Source organism: Dendropsophus ebraccatus, unplaced genomic scaffold, assembly GCF_027789765.1.
Source record: "Dendropsophus ebraccatus isolate aDenEbr1 unplaced genomic scaffold, aDenEbr1.pat pat_scaffold_1121_ctg1, whole genome shotgun sequence".
Taxonomy (NCBI): domain Eukaryota; kingdom Metazoa; phylum Chordata; class Amphibia; order Anura; family Hylidae; genus Dendropsophus; species Dendropsophus ebraccatus.
The window spans coordinates 1-20,715 of record NW_027208538.1 but is presented as its reverse complement, the minus strand read 5'-3'; the positions used below and the strand labels follow the sequence as shown (position 1 = coordinate 20,715).

General features: G+C 47.5%; 1 pseudogene; it reads left to right on the top strand.

Annotated features, from left to right (window-relative positions):
• The first annotated feature begins 3,076 nt into the window (after nucleotides 1-3,076).
• On the top strand, nucleotides 3,077-20,619 carry LOC138774797 (molybdenum cofactor biosynthesis protein 1-like; annotated as a pseudogene).
• The last annotated feature ends 96 nt before the right edge of the window (nucleotides 20,620-20,715 follow it).

Here is a 20,715-nt window from a genome sequence, read left to right as displayed (position 1 = left end):
TATGCAGCAAACTTCACAATTAATACACAAAGTTTTGGCTTCTCCTACGCCATTTCCAAGTGCCACTAGGAGACGCCAAAACATTGTGTATTACTTGTGAAGTTTGCTGCATATTGTTATATGGAATAAATCTATGTTTGTATCACCATCGGAAAATGGGGCTTCAAAAGGGGCGTGGCTTTAAAAGGGGCGTGTCATAATTATAGTTCGATTTATCGTTACCGTGGTTACATGTACGATAAACCGCGATATTGATTTAGGCCATTATCACCCAGCCCTACCACATAGTATAGTCCCCTTTGTAGTCCCCACATTGTATAGCCCCACATAGTATAGTCCCCTTTGTAGCCCCCACATTGTATAGTCCTACATAGTATACCCCTCCCCTCATAGTATAGACCTAAGCAGTAGCTTCAATGTGAAAAATAAAGAAAAACAAAAGGATACTCACCTATCACAATGCTCCCTCGCAGTCTCTCCCCCTGGAGCTGCTATTCCCATGTACAGAGAATGCCGGGGCAGGCTTCCTTCATCAGAAGTCCCCTGTTCCACCCCCGCGGCGCATGCTCTCTCCCCTTGGCTCCAGACATGACATTACATCTGGGCCAAGCAGGAGAGGAGTGAGGGCGCTGCAGGGCAGGGACACTGAACTTCGGGACTGTAACACCGAATCCAGGATGTAAGGGAGGTATGCCTACCACATTCCCTCTCTATGGTACCAGGGACCCCAGTGTGTTTTTCTCTTGGTTTCACAGATTATGGTTTTCTTTAGGGATATTTGCAGGGACAGTCAGTGGTGTGTGGTGAAGACTATAGGAAAAGGTCAATACATGGGCACAGGTTGTTTCTTCTTCTTCTTCTACAAGTATTCTTCTACATACTCCAATATCCCGGCAGAGCACATTACTATTTGGGTTGAGCCTCTCACGGCACCCTCCTCTCTACTACGCTACCTCAGTACAACTCTACCAACTCTACTACATCCTACTAAGCATTTATCACACAGATCTGGTGGTTTTATGTTCGAGTATTTATTGGAACTGTATCAAGTGTATATCAAGATCCCAGGGGCGTAGCCAATGTCTCCTGGGCCCTGGTTCAAGAGGTCAGGTACACAGAACACTATCACCTCATCCAGTCATACAGAGGTAGCCCCAGCTCTACACAGGGTCTGTACAACATATACATTACAGTGCAGTTATATCAGGTGACTCACGGGGGACGTCTTCTCTGATCAGAGTTGTGTTCATTTTCTTCTCCATCTGCCCTGGGCCTATATGAGAACTTCTCCGTGCCACGAATGCACAGAATCTGCCAGACAAACATATTAGGCTCCTCACTCCGGCACCATCCTCATCTCTCTACAAACTGCAGTGGGTAGCCCTAACACTATGTGACCCCCTTATAGTATATGCCCCCCTCTGTGTAGCCACCTTATAGATGGCTTGTTCAGTCTTCCATATAGATGGCCCCGTGTGCATCTCCTAAAGAGCTCCCCCCCTCTGTTTAGTCCCCCTATAGTAGATGGACCCCCCCCTGTGCATCCCCTTTTATATACCTATCCCCCTATCCCCTATGTTGTCCCCCTTATAGATGCCCCCCCATGTTGCCCCCTATATATAGATGGTCCCCTATGTTCCCTCCTTCGAGATGGCCCTCCTATATTGCCCCCCATGTTGTCCACCTATATATGCCACCTATGTAGCCCCCTTATAGATGCCCCCTCCCATGTTGCCCCCTTATAGATGCCCCCTATGTAGCCCCCCTATAGATGCCACCCCCCATGATGTCCTCTTATAGATGCCCCCCCTCCCATAATGTCCCCTTATAGATGCCCCCCCCCATGTTGCCCCCTTATAGATGCCCCCTATGTAGTTCCGCCTATAGATGCCTCAATCCCATGTTGCCCCATTATAGATGCCCCTATGCAGCTCCCCCTATAGATGCCCCCCCATGTTGTCCCCTTATAGATAGCCCCCTTCCATGTTGCCCCTTATAGATGCTCCCTATGTAGCTCCCCCTATAAATACCCCCATGTTGTCCCCCTATAGATGCCCCCCTATGTTGCCCCCTTTATAGATGGCCCCCCTCCCATGTTGCCTCCTTATAGATGCCCCCTATGTAGCTCCCCCTATAGATGCCCCCCATGTTTTCCCCTTATAGATGGCCCCCCTCCCATGTTGCCCCCTTATAGATGCGCGGCTGCCGGCAAAACAATGCTTGCGGTCACAAGAGTGATTGGTGAGGGGCAGTGGAGTGGCAGGGGTGAGGGGCCAGGTTGCAGGTCGCCAGGTCCAATGTATTACCTGCTGCACATTTACAAGTAGTAAAACCAAGTCAACGTTATCAACTGTGATTATTCACCACCACCTGCACAGCATTCACACTGCAGCCTTGGGACAGTTCCCCTTTCTGTGGGTGACGGGTCCTACTACTATTCGGGAGGGTCACTACACCGCTCCGGCCATCTGTGACAACCCTATCCCAAGGGACCCAGCCGCAACCCGACAGGACACCGACCACAGGGGAGAAGGGTACAACCGGCCTTACACTTTAATAGCAGGCGTGCCAACACACCTGTGTGCCCACCAGGCACTGGCGTCACGTGACAAAACCAAAGGTCCGGCTGTATCTCGGCCCTCCACCACCAGTAGTGGCGTCACACTTCCACCTAGCAAGTGATCGGCCGTCCCACCACCAGTAGTGGCGTCACACCATCCGCTCACCACATCACCCCCCCCCCCCCATTGATCAGATATTGGTGGTCTATCCTGAATCAATAAAAAAGTTTAAAAATACCTCTTTAATCTAGAAGGCCCAAGAATTTTTATTTTTTTTTACCTTTTTACAGATTCAATAGTTTGTTTAATTTGTTCAAAAATTTTTGATTGTTAATTTTGATTGTGATGATTGTTGGCTCCATAGGCTGACGCTGGAGGGACAGGAGGGCTATTGATGTAATGTGCCTGCGGGGCCTCCTCCTCCTATGTACTTTGGCCCCTACTGAAGATTACCATGAGAGTCTTCCCCTCGAGATAAAGTCATGTTTACAGCGGCAGCATCTCCTTTATTGTCATTCATGAGTAGCAGCCAGTCCAGCCTTAAAACACGCAATCCTTATACACCGAAAAGCAAAGTCCTGATGCGGCCATTGGATTCTCTGTCCCAGCTGGAAGTGCAGAGCCAAAAAAATTCTGTGAGTCCTCGTCTATATGCAGTTCTGGATCTGCCCGGGCAGGAGAAAAGTGAGATTGGCCCTATACAATGACCACACAACCTCCACAGGTAAGTGTGATATTCACCTCTATACTACTCTGGGGGGAATTTATCAAGATCGTACGCCAGTCTTAAATTAGGCTCCGCCCCTTTTCCTCTGCCAAATTTACTAAGGGGCGCACACCTCTTAGAGAATCTGGCCGGCCAGGCGCCCAAACCTGCACCCTGCGTACTGTATCTACACCTGCTTCATGATAAATGAGGCGTGGGAGGAGGTACGTACCCCTGTAGGAAGTATTCACTTGGTGGGAGCAGACATAGTTGCCTTTTATTACACTAAGCGATTATTGGCCATAGTGACCCATAGTTGCTTAGTATAATAGGGCCTTAAGTGTGCGTGTCTGTATATGTGTCTGTGCATGCAGTATATACTGAGGGTGTCTGTGTCTCTGAAAACAGTATATATAGAGTGTGCCTATGTCTCTGCAGGCAGTATATGTGGTGAGCCCCCGCGGTGCTATGGCGGAGGAACAGGTGGGATGCCACTTCTGTGGTGGTTGGCCGAGATGTAGCCGGACCTTAGGGTGTTGTGTCGAGACACCAGTGCCGGCCTGGTTTTAGTTTAAAGGGACGGATACACAGAAAGGGGAAATGTCCCAAGGAGTGTGTGTATACTGTGTTGGTGCGGGTTAAAGAATCACCATAAATAATCTCTTGTTTACTCTGAAAGTCCTTGTGTGCAGCAGAACATACAGCTTTGCCTTGACAGTATAAGTTACACTTGATAACACACTTGATAATACACTTAATCGTACAGGATCCAGATCTGTGACAGGAGAATAGCGAGGAGTACAGTCGTGCTGACTGAGTTGCGTGCTGAGAGATACGTAGAAGAATCAGAGGAGCAGAGAGGAGGATGTTGTGAGAGTCCCAACCCAAGTAGTACTGTGCTCTGCCAGGAGGTTGGAGGATAAGGTAGAGATATAAGAATACTTGAGAGACAGTACTTGTGCCCGTGCATCGACTCTTGTCGGAATGAACCACCTGTTTCTCTACCTACCAGGAGACCCGTCCTAGAGGGTTACTCAAGTCCCAAACCCTGTTACCTGGGATGAGGGGAATGCTGAGGATTTCCTGCTGACACCTGCGCTGCAAGATAGAGTTCATAGGCTTCTAGCAACTTTGCTCTATCCGGATCAGTTCCTAGCTTTTTTTGCCTTTAGTGGATACTGTCCTACACTGTGACTCTCCTAGTCCACAGCGTGCATTGAGATGATCACTGACTTGTCCTCTCCTGTAAGAGTTTTCACACTGTATATCGTTGAGTAAGGTTACTTGAAGAGAAACTGTTAGGTGTGTCTTGTCTTGCTTCCTCACCATACAGGAACCTGACTAAGACTACATCTCTAAAGCTGGGGTCCTGGCAGATGGCCAGGACCCAAAGGGACCACTGTAGGGAGCGTTTTAGCTTGCATCCTTTCCCTAAAACGTCCAATTCAAAAGACCACACACTTCCTCTACCCACGTGATTTCCTATCCACAGCTCCACTGTGAATTGGTGAAGAGTGCATGAATAAGAAGAGAGAGATGATAGTATAAAAGAAGAAGAAACTCCCATAGGTTCACAGATCCATGTGACACAAATAAACAACCCTTTCCATACTACAGCCGTGCAATATCTGAGTACATACATCTACAATAGCGACATCTAGTGGCAAAACTTTATCACTACTACATCACCACTTACAATAAGTACAGGCATTTGCGAGGGGTGTAACCAATAGCAACACCCGTGGTGGGACACCACATATACAGAGCGTGCCTGTGTCTCTGCAAGCAGTATATATACAGTATGCCTGTGTCTCTGCAAGCAGTATATATGCAGTGTGTGCCTGTATGGTTACATGTGTCTAGGTCTCTGCAAGCGGTATATAGAGTGTGTGTATGTGTGTGTCTGTGCAAGCAGTATATACAGTGTGGGTCTGTGCAAGCAGTATATACAGTGTGTGGGTCTGTGCAAGCAGTATATACAGTGTAGGCTGGGGATGGGCTGGGCAGTAGGAAAACGTTGCAGAGTCTTTACAGAATCGGTGGACCGTCGGTTTTGACGCCTCATTGATTTACAGGCAGTATGCCCATGTTATAAAAGAAAATTCTTCACTAGGCGCTATATACGCTAAGGCTGGCCCTGGTTGTAGTTGCAACAGATAAAGGGCCACAGGTTGGGGGAGACTGGGGAGATTTATGGTGCTTTCTTATGGTAAAATTCTCTTTGTTGCCAATAGCAACCAATCACAGCTCCCATAGCAACCAATCACTTCTCACATGCTCTGGTAGAGTGAAAGCTGATCAGTAATTGGTTGCTAAGGGACAGTCTTGACAAGGGGTAGCGCCATATAGCTCTCCCTTTATTTTAAAGGTTGTAAAAACATTACATCCAATATGTGAATTAAAATATTTCATCCGATGCGTCTGGTGCAGTAAGTCCAGCTGCCAGCAGGGGGAGCCCGCACACACTGTCCCAGCACACGATAAACACGCGCACAATAAAATAAAAGCACAATGAAACTACAACTCCCGAAAACCACCACGGCTTGTGTAATCCGCTGCTGATTGGATGTTGTTCTGACAGGCTTGGCTTTCATTGGCTGTGGCTGTGACATGCAGGACTGTGATTGGCTCCTGAGGTGACAGAGGACAATGTGATTGGTTGTTGGGGTGACAGATCGGACGGTGATTGGTTGTGAGTGACAGCGTGCTCTGTGATTAGCTGCTGCTGGTTCTGGTAGTGGAGAGTGAGGGCTGAAGATCGGCCGATCAGCTCCAGCGCAGCCCGGGACATGGCAGTGAGCGGGGGGCGGGTGTGCGGGATACTACGGGCCACCCTCCAGCATGCCAGACCCCTAGGGGGCGCCAGGCGGGGATGTGTGTCCGGAGCCCCAGCGGTGGAGGTGCCCAGTACTGCGGGGACAGCCCAGGTGAGTCTCCCGCCTGCAGGTACTGTCCTGTATACTGCCCTATGTGTATACTGCCCTATGTGTCCCTGCAGGTACTCTCCTATATACTCCTGTATACTGCCCTATGTGTATACTGCCCTATGTGTCCCTGCAGGTACTCTCCTATATACTCCTGTATACTGCCCTATGTGTCCCTGCAGGTACTGTCCTGTATACTCCTGTATACTGCCCTATGTGTATACTGCCCTATGTGTCCCTGCAGGTACTCTCCTGTATACTCCTGTATACTGCCCTATGTGTATACTGCCCTATGTGTCCCTGCAGGTAGTCTCCTGTATACTCCTGTATACTGCCCTATGTGTATACTGCCCTATGTGTCCCTGCAGGTACTGTCCTGTATACTGCCCTATGTGTCCCTGCAGGTACTCTCCTATATACTCCTGTATACTGCCCTATGTGTATACTGCCCTATGTGTCCCTGCAGGTACTCTCCTGTATACTCCTATATACTGCCCTATGTGTCCCTGCAGGTACTCTCCTGTATACTCCTATATACTGCCCTATGTGTCCCTGCAGGTACTCTCCTGTATACTCCTATATACTGCCCTATGTGTCCCTGCAGGTACTCTCCTGTATACTCCTATATACTGCCCTATGTGTCCCTGCAGGTACTGTCCTGTATACTCCTGTATACTGCCCTATGTGTCCCTGCAGGTACTCTCCTGTATACTCCTGTATACTGCCCTATGTGTCCCTGCAGGTACTGTCCTGTATACTCCTGTATACTGCCCTATGTGTCCCTGCAGGTACTCTCCTGTATACTGCCCTATGTGTATACTGCCCTATGTGTCCCTGCAGGTACTGTCCTGTATACTGCCCTATGTGTCCCTGCAGGTACTCTCCTATATACTCCTGTATACTGCCCTATGTGTCCCTGCAGGTACTCTCCTGTATACTGCCCTATGTGTATACTGCCCTATGTGTCCCTGCAGGTACTCTCCTATATACTCCTGTATACTGCCCTATGTGTCCCTGCAGGTACTCTCCTATATACTCCTGTATACTGCCCTATGTGTCCCTGCAGGTACTCTCCTATATACTCCTGTATACTGCCCTATGTGTATACTGCCTTAAGTGTATACTGCCCTATGTGTCCCTGCAGTACTCTCCTGTATACTGCACTATGTGTCCCTGCAGGTACTCTCCTATATACTCCTGTATACTGCCCTATGTGTATACTGCCTTAAGTGTATACTGCCCTATGTGTCCCTGCAGGTACTCTCCTGTATACTGCCCTATGTGTCCCTGCAGGTACTCTCCTATATACTCCTGTATACTGCCCTATGTGTCCCTGCAGGTACTCTCCTGTATACTGCCCTATGTGTCCCTGCAGGTACTCTCCTGTATACTCCTATATACTGCCGGTCATGGAACGGCCGGTACTGCATCACAGCGCACCCACAGCACACAATGACAGTGCGGCCGGAGCTGCTCGATCCGCTGTGCGCACTGACAGGGTTTTCTGTTCACTGAATAGCGGCTGCAGAAAACTGACATGTGTATACACTCCGGCCGGGATTCCGTCAGCCTGCAGCACTATGTAAGTACCACAGAAATCATGGCCGTTGTAACAACAGCTGTGATTTCTGCAGCGCTTACTTAGTGTGAACATGGCCTTATACTGACTGTTGTGAATTTCATTGTGAATGAGAATCAGGTGGGTCACATGGTACAAGTCATGAAGTGACCACATTTGTTTATGTCTGACTATTCCAAGTCTTTTCCAAGTTTTTCCATAGTCACATGACGGCTCTGATCTCCAGTCTCTTCTGTATGTAGATGGCTGACCGCTGCAGTCACTCCATTGTGCTCCGCTATATGATACGGCGCTATCAGTGGCCATGAGGTGTGACCGCATTCTGTAAGCACCATGTATATACTATATACACCTGTAATACTCCTCCCCACCAGGCCCTGCTGCTGATCCTGCTCCATTATTATAGGATTTGGCCTGTTTTGCTGGTTTATTTGCCAAGAAGAAGGTTTGTGTTGTTTTTATTGTTGTTTGCGGGTCATGTGATCCGACCAGGAGCCAAATCTGCCTGCAGCTTATATATTCTCCGGTTTCCTCCCACACCCCAAATAAATACTAAGCATTACACTGGTTATTATCAATCCGATAGCAAGATCCACAGAGCAGTGTATGATCTGTACATGCCGTACCCACTGTCACCTGAGGCAGAATAGTGAGTGCAGCTCTGGGGTATAATGTAAGATGTAACTCAGGATCAGTACAGGATAAGTAATGTAATGTATGTACACAGTGACCCCACCAGCAGAATAGTGAGTGCAGCTCTGGGGTATAATGTAAGATGTAACTCAGGATCAGTACAGGATAAGTAATGTAATGTATGTACACAGTGACCCCACCAGCAGAATAGTGAGTGCAGCTCTGGAGTGTAATATATGATGTAACTCAGGATCAGTACAGGGTAAGTAATATAATGTATGTACACAGTGACCCCACCAGCAGAATAGTGAGTGCAGCTCTGGAGTATAATACAGGAGGTAACTCAGGATAAGTAATGTAATGTACTGTATGTACTCAGCGACCCACTAGCAGAATAGTGAGTGAAGCTCTGGAGTAGTAATAGACTCCTGATCTGTTTAGCATATCCCCCACCCCCAGTACAGATACAGCAGCAGATTTGCCATCGCTTTCTGGTTGTGGATAATTCATAGATAATAACCGCGGATTCACATGAGGGTCATGCATAGTGACCGCCTCCTTCCCCCAGCACAGTGACCGCCCCCCTTCCCCCAGCACAGTGTCACGCTGTGTCAGCATGCGACTTGTGACTTTGTAGTTTGGGGCTGTTAATCATTATATTCCCCTGGCCCCTTCTCTTCTCTCCCTGTGAACATGTGATAAGCGTCCGGCAGCCCGCAGGCCTCCAGAGATAAGTGAGTGGCCACTCCTGTCCCCACTCACCACCCTGACTCCAGGGCATGTGATGGTGGCCTCCAACCTGATGTGGGAATACAACTCCCATCATGCCATACAGCAGGGAGGTCTCCACTCTGTACAGAAGCATAACCCTCTCTCTAATACAGGGATTGGGAACCTTGGCTCTCCAGCTTTAGCTTCGGCTGTCCAGGCATGATGGGAATTGTAGTTTTGCAACAGCTGGAGAACCGAAGGTTCCCCATCACTGATCTAATACATGACGGTTGTTTCCACCCTCGTCTCTTGAGCCACTGCAGAACTATAACTCCCATCATGCCTCTCTGCTGATGCTGAGAGACTTGGCGTTGTCTTGGTCAGATCGTTCAGGGGAAGCTGGGTGACACCTATGTGGCCTCTGTTACAGCTCTAGGAGTGTTTGTCACCCAGCTTTCCCAGAGACCTGAACGGCAGTCAGCCTGGATATTTAGTGACGTGTGAATCCTGCATTACTGGTATAGAGTCTTGATCACCGGTCTTCTTAGTTCTTGCTCCCTCCGGTCCCCTGTTATTTGCCATTTAGATACATGGGAAAGCTGGGTGACCAGGCTGCGGAGCTCCAGCGTTGTCTATGCTGCTCCTAATCCGCTCCGACCTCCGGTATATTAATTCCACCTCCGTATAACATGAGTGGATTACCAGGGATTTACCGGTGAATTAATCAGAAGATTGTGGCCGAGGACGAGATGAGTACAACTTGTTCCTGAGAACAGAAGACAAGGCTGCTGCCGCTCCTGACCCTCAGGATCCGAGCGGGGTGGAGGGGGAGTGGGGGCAGACAGTGGGGCGGGGGTATGGTCCTGTATTCTGGGACCCCTCCTGTCCTCATCTGTCCTGCTCATACTACATCCCATCCTCTCTCACTATTGAGTTCATTGTTGTTTGTCGTGTAATCTTATGGTTATTTACTTTTTCGTGCAATAAGATAGAGAAGGGAAAAAAAACTTCTTAAAGGGAATCTGTCATTAGGTTTATGCTGCCTTAAATGAAGGCGGCATAAACTACTGACATAATTGCTGAACAGATCGGTGTATTACTTACATCATTCTCTTTGGCCGTTCTCCTAATATGCAGGAGAATTGTAGTGTCCCGGTACAAGTGGTCCACTAAGGGTCCTATTTCACAGGCCGATGGGGGCCCGATCAACCATGTAAATGAGCGCCAATCTGCTCGATCGGCTCTTGTTTACTGGGCCTATTCCACGGCCCGATGAGCGTCCTTGCAGCCCTTGCACCATACATTACCTGGTAGAACTTCTCCTCCGCTCCTTCTTCCTCCCTGGAGAAGTTCTACCAGGTAATGTATGCTGCACTTCTCAAATCGTCGGTCGCCCGCCGTGTACTGCTACTCCACTGTAGCGATGCATGGTGAGGGACCGATGATTTTAGGTCTGGCCCTAAATAAACGATCAGCCAATGACACAATCATCGGCCGATCGTTTTCTCTATTCCACCGAGCGATAATCTGCCGAATCGGGCCCATTCTGCCGATTATCGCTCCCATGGAATAGGCCCCTAAGTCTCACTGTATGTACAAGTCTTCCTATGAACACAGTGACTAAGACACAGCCAAAAAGAGAGGGATTTTCATACTGAGAGACCTGCTCCAGTATGCAATGCTAAACCCTCAGGAGGGGTAGCCGTCCCCTGAGAAAATCTTATTAACACCTGGGATCCCTCTCCTATATTGTCAGGGCAGTTATTACCAGCATTGTATTGTATTGCACTGAAATTACCAGTAAAGAACTTGTTCTGGTTAAGTCATTGGACTCTTCTCTATTTTTGTGCGCAACTGCTTTTGGGTTACCCTTACCTCAAACACAGTGTCTGGGGGTGGGCTCCAACACCGCTCCTGGCCACCGTGACCCAACACCCGACTAGCTGCAACACTACCTAGTAGCTACTCCTAGTTTGTGTTGGTGCTCATGAATATCCAGTACTACTGAGCACATGCACATAACAGAGAGGACTAGTTATACTGTCCATGTTAGTCAGGAGGATATCTCTGAATCATCTGCACAGAACAATGTAAGTGATCCATCATTCTGCTCAGCTTCTCTGACAGCAGGTTTAGGCTTTCCTATCTCAGGGTAGCAGAAACTAATGACAAGTCTTTTTAAAGTGAACTCCACTGACCAGTAAGGTTTAGTAAATCCTTTTATTCCTTATGAAAGAACAACTCTGCATCATCTCTTTTTGTAGCTCTATGTGGTGTTGTTCCTCTGTTATTTCTCTTGGCACTGTATAAGTAGCCAACTGGGTGTTACCTGGTGCATACACATATGGTATGCACTGATTGGCCAGACAACGCAGGGACACGCCCCCAGCTGGTAACACCCAGTTGGCTCTTTAATCATATATTTCCTGGAGGAACAACATCATACAGGGGGAGTATTTACTGGAACAGAGAGGTCAGGGTTGTTGCTTTTATTATTATTTATTATTATTATTATTATTATTATTATTTATTATCTATTGTTGCTGAGCACAATCAGATCCAGCTCTAGTGTTTTGTAGGATTAGAAACATGGTAGCGCCCCCACCCCTGTCTCTAGGCTGTGTCTGGTACTGCAGCTCAGCTACAATGACTGTAATGGAATGGAATTATGTACAACCTGGGGATAGAGGTGGTGCTGTGCCTGAAAGATTTAGATTGGTTTCTTTTCTGAAAACAAAAAATGGAAAAACCACAATGGAGACCATATAACTGATAGATAGTCTGGCTGGTGTAGTCCCTGCTAGTTCCTGGGTCTTCCTGATTATACGGCTAAATATATGTAATTTCCGCTGTATATCTGCTGCACTCTGAATGACTGGTCATGTGACCGCCTGATAGTAAGGACACAGCGCCCTCATTGTCAGTAACGCTGTAATCTAATATCCACAGCTGTCATATTACTTGTTATGGTGGCCTTGTGACTAATAGTACATAGGAAACCGGAAGAATCTGATTTTAGCTTTTTCTATCATAGTAAATTTCCCACAACCCTGTTTGTCTGGACGCAGTAGATTTTTCTCAACACTACCACTAGTGGGCGATGTTGGAATAATTGCTGTGTATACAGGGTGAGCCCCCTAGTGGTCACTACTGGAATTTTTTTTTTTTTTTTAAACATATTAGCCAGATCCGTAGTAGAAGTGGTAGTGTGTGGATTTGGCTTCAAAAACATTCTCCCTATTTAGAGCAAATGATATTACATGCTTGGTAACCCCTTATTGCCCTGATGGTATCTCGGTGACAGACAGCTCTCATACCGGACGTGCAGGTTCTTCTCACCGGTGCCCCCCCTCCCCCATTCCCCCGCCTGACAGGTACTCGCTGTTCTGCAGGAAACGCAGGAAAACATTGCACAATGCATCCATCCAGGCTGTGCCCTGTCACGGAGGTCGTATACCTCATGTGCTGTTCCCTCACCAGAGGCTCGACTGTCATCCTTGCACTGATTTCAACCAATAAAGCCAAGCTGCAGTGTAAAGCATGAGGGACAAGAGGAGGAACTTGTACAAATGGACAATGTGACTGATCACTATCTGGCTATGTTCAGACTATGTAAGAGACCGGCCATCCAGCAGTACTGGCCGAATGATCTTTGCAGCTGCAGAGTTCTAATGAGGGTGCATCCGTGCGCGCCCGCATCAGAACCCCCCCCCACACTATGCACACTATGGCCGGAGCCGCTCGCTCCACAGTGTACACTGACAGGGTTTTCTGCGGCCACTATTTAATGAATAGAGGCCGCAGAAAGCTGACATGTCAGTTGTTTGCGGCATCGCTAGGGATCCTGGCCGGAGCGTATACTATGTGTATACTCTCCGGCCGGGATCACATAGGCGGCAAGGTAACGTATATTTTCGTAATAATCATGGCTGTTGTACAACGGCCGTGGTTTTGCGAAAATATACGTTGTGTGAACATAGCCTATAACTGTTCTGAAATGGAACTGCAGTGTAAAGCATGGGGTGGGGGAACAAACTGCTACGGAATGAGACCAGATTCAGGTCTGTGTGTGTGTGTGTGTGTATATAATATATATATATATATATACACACACACAATATATAGACAAAGCTCTGCACATTCAGCGAGGCGGCTGAGCTCACTGTAAGCTAATCTGCATTTTTTTTCCTGTTTTCCATCTCCTCAGGGTATAACCTCCAGCGCAGACAGAAAGCGATTTATCCGGGATCACGCGCTGCCCTTCTCCGCCTTCCTGACTGACAGCTTCGGCCGACAGCACAGCTACCTGAGGATCTCCCTGACCGAGAAGTGTAACCTGCGATGTGAGTAGTGCCGCCATATAACCCCTCCGTACAGTATAAGTTACCAGGAGAGCTACCACTACAGCAACAAGGAAGGGTCAAAAACAGCCAACTCTCTGGACTGACACAGAGCGACCAAATGAAATACTGTATACCTTCTGCTACTGCTGACAACATAGCTGTGTCCTGAACTGAGAGAGCGCTCATATAATACTGCCATACTGAGCCGACACAGCTCTTCCCTTCTCTACTAAATATTAGCATGAAGTGAACACACAAAATTGTGCATATAGTGCCTCAGTAATACCAGCATTATATGCCGAACTATGGTCTTATACACTGCCTATATAGAACTGCACATAGTGTCCTATAGTGAAACACAGAACAGTACCATATAGTGCCTAAGGAATAACACCATAATATGTCAACCTACGTTATTGTATAGTGCCCAAATCCTCCTGCCTACATAATTCTGCACAGTAGTGCCATATAGTGCACAAATAATGCTGCTACACATAGCATCATACACTGCTCATATACTACAGCATATATAGCAGAATAGCCTGCAAAATAGTGCCATAAATGATATATGGTGCACAAATAATAATATAGTGCCATACAGTAAACACTTGATAGGGCTATATAGTGCACAATAATACCTTTTTAGCACTTACTAGCATTGAGTGAACCTGTCAAAATGTTGAGGTTCAGCTACGTTCTCCGAACCTGAACGCTCAGTGTTTGATTCCCCGCGGCTGTAGAAGTTGGATGTGGACCTAGGGCTGCCTGGAGAACCTGGATGCAGCCATAGGCTTTAGTCACATACTTCTGTTGGTAGTTTTGGCGGTAATTTTATGGGCATATACACTTCCCGCAGGTCAGTACTGTATGCCAGAAGAAGGCGTGAAGCTGACCCCGAAGGGCGACCTTCTCACCGCTCAGGAGATCCTCACTCTGGCCAGACTGTTTGTACAGGAAGGAGTGGACAAGATCCGGCTGACCGGCGGGGAGCCCCTCATCCGACCCGATGTGGTGGACATCATAGGTGAGGACCTGCTGCGTCGGCTGGCGTCATAATACAGCAGGACATGACTATGGACAGCATTAAAGGGGTTATCCAGCGCTCCAAAACATGGCCACTTTCTTCCAGAAACAGCACCGCTCTTGTCTCCAGTTTGGATGGAAGTTTTGCATCTCGGTTCCATTGAAGTGAATGGAGCTTAATTGCAAACCGCACCTGACCTGGAAACAAGAGCGTTGCTGTCTCTGGAAGAAAGTAACCATGTTGTTGTAGTGCTGGATAACCCTTTAAAGATCCGTCAACAGCAGCCTGCTCCACGGGTAACCGTTGTAGATTCCTTGTTTCATCGTTTTTATTTTCCCTCCTTACAGCACAACTGAGGAAACTCGAAGGGTTAAAAACCATTGCGGTGACCACAAATGCATCAACCTGGCGCGGCTGTTACCCCGGCTGCAGGAGGCAGGGCTGGACGTCCTGAATATCAGCCTGGACACCCTGGTGCCCGCCAAGTTCGAGTTCATTGTGCGCAGGAAAGGTGGGAGCTGCTTTATACTAATAAATAATACAGCCCCCCTCTGTCTGTAAACCTATGGATATATAGGTTACAGACATCACAGCAGGCGGTGACAGCGTGGAGAGATGGTGGTCTATGGGCTCTTCTCTGCAGTTCCAGGAGTCAGACTAAGTGTTGTCAGGTCACCCGAGGTCTGTGATGGCGCCATGTAGGTGTGAGGATAGCAGTGTTAGACCAGCGCTCTCTCCATCGCTTAGTGTCTTAGTGTTGCGGAGGTATTGTCAGTATTGTGGTGGTAGTTTGATGGTGTAGTAATGGCGATATGGTGTTGTTCAAGACCATGAAATTTTGTTGGTAATATGGGGCAGTGATGGTATAGTGTAGTGACAGCAGTATGGTTAGTTCATGGATAGTATTGTTGTGGTATGGGGTTGGCATGGCAGTATAATGCAAGGATAGTGGTATGTAAGCTGTTTACGCTATGGCAGGATATCGTGCAGGGAGCTGGCGGTGGTATTCAGACTCCCTGTATGGCAGGATATTGGTGCAGGGAGCTGGCAATGGTATTCAGACTCCCTGTATGGCAGGATATCGGTGCAGGGAGCTGGCAGTGGTGGTATTCAGACTCCCTGTATGGCGGGATATCGGTGCAGGGAGCCGGCGGTGGTATTCAGACTCCCTCTATGGCGGGATATCGGTGCAGGGAGCTGGCGGTGGTATTCAGACTCCCTGTATGGCAGGATATCGGTGCAGGGAGCTGGCAATGGTATTCAGACTCCCTGTATGGCAGGATATCGGTGCAGGGAGCTGGCGGTGGTATTCAGACTCCCTGTATGGCAGGATATTGGTGCAGGGAGCTGGCGGTGGTGGTATTCAGACTCCCTGCATGGCAGGATATCAGTGCAGGGAGCTGGCAATGGTATTCAGACTCCCTGTATGGCAGGATATCAGTGCAGGGAGCCGGCGGTGGTATTCAGACTCCCTCTATGGCGGGATATCGGTGCAGGGAGCTGGCGGTGGTATTCAGACTCCCTGTATGGCAGGATATCGGTGCAGGGAGCTGGCGATGGTATTCAGACTCCCTGTATGGCAGGATATCGGTGCAGGGAGCTGGCGGTGGTATTCAGACTCCCTGTATGGCAGGATTTCGGTGCAGGGAGCTGGCGGTGGTGCTATTCAGACTCCCTCTATTGCGGGATATCAGTGCAGGGAGCTGGCGGTGGTATTCAGACTCCCTCTATGGGGGGGTACAGAAGCTGTCATGGAGCAGCCTCTATGCCATGAGGGATCAAGATGCCAGGACCAGCACTCTGCCCTATAGATCAGCAGTAACACACGGTGCCTTCTGCCATATCCTGCAGCAGTGTAGTCAGTATCTGAACTTCAGTGAAGATTTTCCCCCCTCCACAATCTTTCAATTCCATCAGAGGATGAACAGGAAGCCTGAGCAGAATCACATGAGCTGGTGTGACTACTGCTGGGGGAGCTGCGGCCCCTCTGTGTGTGATGGCAGTGACATTGCTGCTCGTCTCCACTAGATGGCAGCATCAGACTGTAGCTGCACACTGCATCCTATAGACTCCCTCTTCTGAAGTGTTACCTGGAGCCTCCGGCCTAGATTTAGCAGAGCTGAACCTGTCACTGTGCACAGCCCATGGTGATTTTCTCACGACTATTAATTTTTCTTTTATTTTTCTTCCCTTAGGTTTTCATAAAGTCATGGAGGGCATTCAGCGGGCAGTGGAGCTGGGCTACAATCCTGTGAAGGTTAGCGTCCTGCACAACGTAACGTGCAGGGCTGTCTTATCCATTGGGCATGGTAGGCGGCTGCCCGGGGGGCCCTTGCGTCCTAGGGGGCCCCTGCCCATTGTGACATATTCCCTGTCCCCGGTCCCCAAGCAAGCTCCCTTCTAGGTATTGTGCCTGTGCTGCCGTCAGCTGCTCCCCGCTCCCCCCCGGCCGACGTGACATCTACCTTGTCCCTGGTTTGTGCACGGCGCAAGCTCCCCCTTGTAGGTGCTGTGCAGTGCCTGTGCTCTGAGTCCTGCCGTCAGCTGCACCCCAACCTCCCCCCCACCCGTGGGCGGTCCTCAGGCTCAGGCCAGAAGGGAGAGGAGTCTGTGAACGCTGTACGCAGCAGCTGAGACTCCTCCTTCACGTGTTAACTGAGGACGAAGTCAGGTCTCAGACCATGAGGATGGCCGCCGGAGTACTGTGCAGCGCAGTGAACAGGGAAACGTGGTGAATATATTACATGCCCCAGATACAATATATTAGACATGTTGCTGTCCCTCTGAATATAAGCCCTGTTGTCTCCCTGTAAACTGTATTATACAATATACAGTGAAACAACATGGCTTATATATATAGAGAGAAGGGCAAAACAACATGTCTCATATAGACAGAGGGGCAACAACATGTCTATTATATCATATATGAACCATGTTGTTTCCCTGTATACAGTACACAGGGAAACAACATGCTTCTCATATATAATAGTCATGTTGTTGCCCCTCTGTATATATGAGACATGTTGTTTTGCCCTTCTCTATATATAAGCCATGTTGTTTCCCTGTATGTATACTGTATAATACAATATACAGGGAGACAACAGGGCTTATATTCAGAGGGACAGCAACATGTCTAATATATTGTATCTGGGGCATGTAATATATTCACAGACTCCCTGTATACACAGACTCCCTGTATTATACAGCCAACCTGGTCTGGTTTGGTGAGGCATGCACACTGTGTTGTGAATTAAAGTTTATGTTGACAATAATTTGTATTTTTTATTGTAACTAATTGTACTGGCTAGGGGCAGGGTTGCAAGGAGGGGGGGGGGGGGTTTGATGGCGACGGCCACGGGGGGGGGGGGGGGGGGGGGGGTAGGAGGGGCCCAATTCGCACCTCTGCCCAGGAGCCCATAATGCTGTTAAGACGGCCCTGGTAACGTGGTCTCACTGTGTCTATCACACCTAGCCGGGCAGGGGTCCTGGTGAGACTCGGCTATACCGCCCACCATCTGCACAAAACCTGAACCGCCATTATCTGCACAAGTTCTGCCTCTCCTCAGCGCCATTTATAAGAGATTTTATTTTATATTAAAGTGTCACTGTCGGATTTTTATTTCTTTTTTTGCAGAAATCAATAGTCCAGGTGATTTTAAGAAACTTTGTAATTGGGTTTATTAGGCAAATATGCCATTATCTGCATTCAAAAGACTTTCCCCAGGTCCCCCTCCTCCTCTCCTTTCTGTCATCCACTGCTCATTATCAGGAAATCTCGACTCATTTACATCAGTCGAGCCCTGTGTAACCTATGGAGAGGGGAGGAGGGAGATTAGTGGCCAGCAGAGAGCAGAGAACAAAGGATTACACAGTGGGAGCTGTGTGAAAGCTGGTATTCAGAGGTCAGAGAGGTCAGTGCTGACTTCAGAGGAGATAGCCAGTGATCTAGCTGTAAATTAACTCTTTGTTGTCCTGTTTTGGCGCCTCATCTCACTCCACCCTTCCCCTCTCCCTAGAGAATCATAAAGACAGGAGGGAGAGCTTCAAACTGCTTTTTCATGATAAAAATGCATTTTTGGGTAATAAACCCAATTACAAAGTTTCTTAAAATCACCTGTACTATCGATTTTCTGCAAAAAAAAAAAATATTTAAATGACAGTGACCCCCCCACCCCCCGAGTACATTCAGTGCTTCCTGTTACAGGAATACAATGCAAAAACTGCAGTGGATACTGACACAGGTAGGGGCAGTAAAGAGCTGGATGTAACTAATTGTCACAGATTCCTTGTGTTGCCTATAGGTGGCGTTTTGTTGTTTTTTACTAGTTTTCTTTTCCCTTTTTGTATTTTTGAATTTTGAAGCATTTGCACTTTTTTATTTTTATATATTTTTTTTTATATATTTTCATTGTCATTCTTTATTTGATGCATGTGCACTTTTCCTTTACATTATTTAGTTACTATAAATGTTTAGCTACTTTTGTATTTCTTTTGCTGTTTTTCTTTGGCGTGTACAGTATACGCTGCTTAATTAAAATGTTCTTTTTACCATTTATTTTTTGTTCCATTTCAGTGTTTATGGAGCTTTTGCAAATTTTTATTATATTTCTTTAGTTTTCTTTTCTTTTTTTTTTTTGCCTTGCTTGGAATACTTGCAGTTACAACTATAATTTTTTTTTTTTTTTTCCAGTTTTTGGAACATTTGCTCTTTATTTTTTTACTTCTTTCACTGTTTTTGGAGCATTTCGTCCATTTTTATTTGTCTAATTACTATTATTCTTGATTCTATTTTTGTGTTGGGCTGTTTTTTGGAGCGTTTGCCCTCTTTGTTATATCTTTTATAGGTTCCTCTGCTTTTATTGCCTTCCTCTTCAACCTCTGGAAATGACATTTTTTCGGTCAATACGATGTGATAAATGTAAGATCCGTTCCTCGCCAAGAATCCCCGTGCGCGTCTGGAGCCTGGGCGCTTTGGCTGGGGTCCGTCGCAGGCAGTAGAGCAGGGGGGGGGGGCTTCACCAGCCCCTTATACCGTCTGCAGTAATGAGGCTTTTTTACTATGTGCTAAGATAAATAATCCAAGAGCGTCGCTCGTAAAGCCGCTCGTCGCCGGCAGATGTTTCCACTTTCTGTATTTTTTTTTTTTCTTGTAATCTTTGTTTTAATTTATTTAACACGTTTGCTACGATGTATCGATCCATGTATCTCCCGAATGTAACTTCTTATAGGGAAACTTCTGCCAGTGCTCTAGTCACTCTCAAAGCTGCTTTCACAATTCTTCTGTTTCCTGTTACCTTTCTCAGCACACTGGTGACTGCTGCCCCCTGCTGGCTGTATTTGTGTATAAAGTATATTTAGCTGTGTTGCATTTTAGGAGATGTAACGTTCACTCCACATACTTTCATACTTAAAGAAACGTTGTCAGTAGGTTTATGTTGTCCTATCTCAGAGTAGCATAAACTAGTGACAGAGAAGCTGAACAGAATGATCTATCACTTACATTGTTCTGTGCAGCTGATCCAGAGATATCCTCCTGAATAACATGGACAATAAGTAGTCCTCTACATTATGTGCGTGAGCCCAGTAGTCCTGGATATTCATGAGAAGCAGAAAACTCCGCCCACTAGCTGCTGATTGGCAGTTATCTATCCATACTGTGTATAGGCAGCAACTGTCAATCAGCAGCTGGAGGGCGGGGGGGGGGTGTGGCAAAAATCCTATTCTCCTGCATATTAGGAGATCGGCTGAACAAAATGATGTAGGTAATACATCAGATCTTTTTTCTGTTGCACTATGGGAAATGTAGTTTACAGCAGCCAGTTATCAGAGGCCGCAATCCCTACTTCTGTAGCTTTAAGCAATGCATTATGAACTAGGCAACCAGTAAATTATGAGTGCAGCTCTTGAGTAAAAGATGTGCTGCATTAAAGGGTTGTTTCAGGATATGTCTGCTCTGATCAGGTGACTAACCTTCATATTTGCCTTGGCGCAGGTCAACTGTGTGGTCATGAGAGGGGTTAAATGAGGACGAGCTCCTGGACTTTGTTGCGCTCACTGAGAAGCAGCCGCTGGAGGTGCGGTTTATTGAGTACATGCCTTTTGATGGTAAGTGGAGTGCACCCTACAGGAAGCAATGCGGTCAGTAATGGTGACTAAACACCTGTCACTGCTTTTGGGAAAACTAATGAGAGAAAGACCTCCTCTACTATATGGAAACTGTCAGAAAGTAGGATA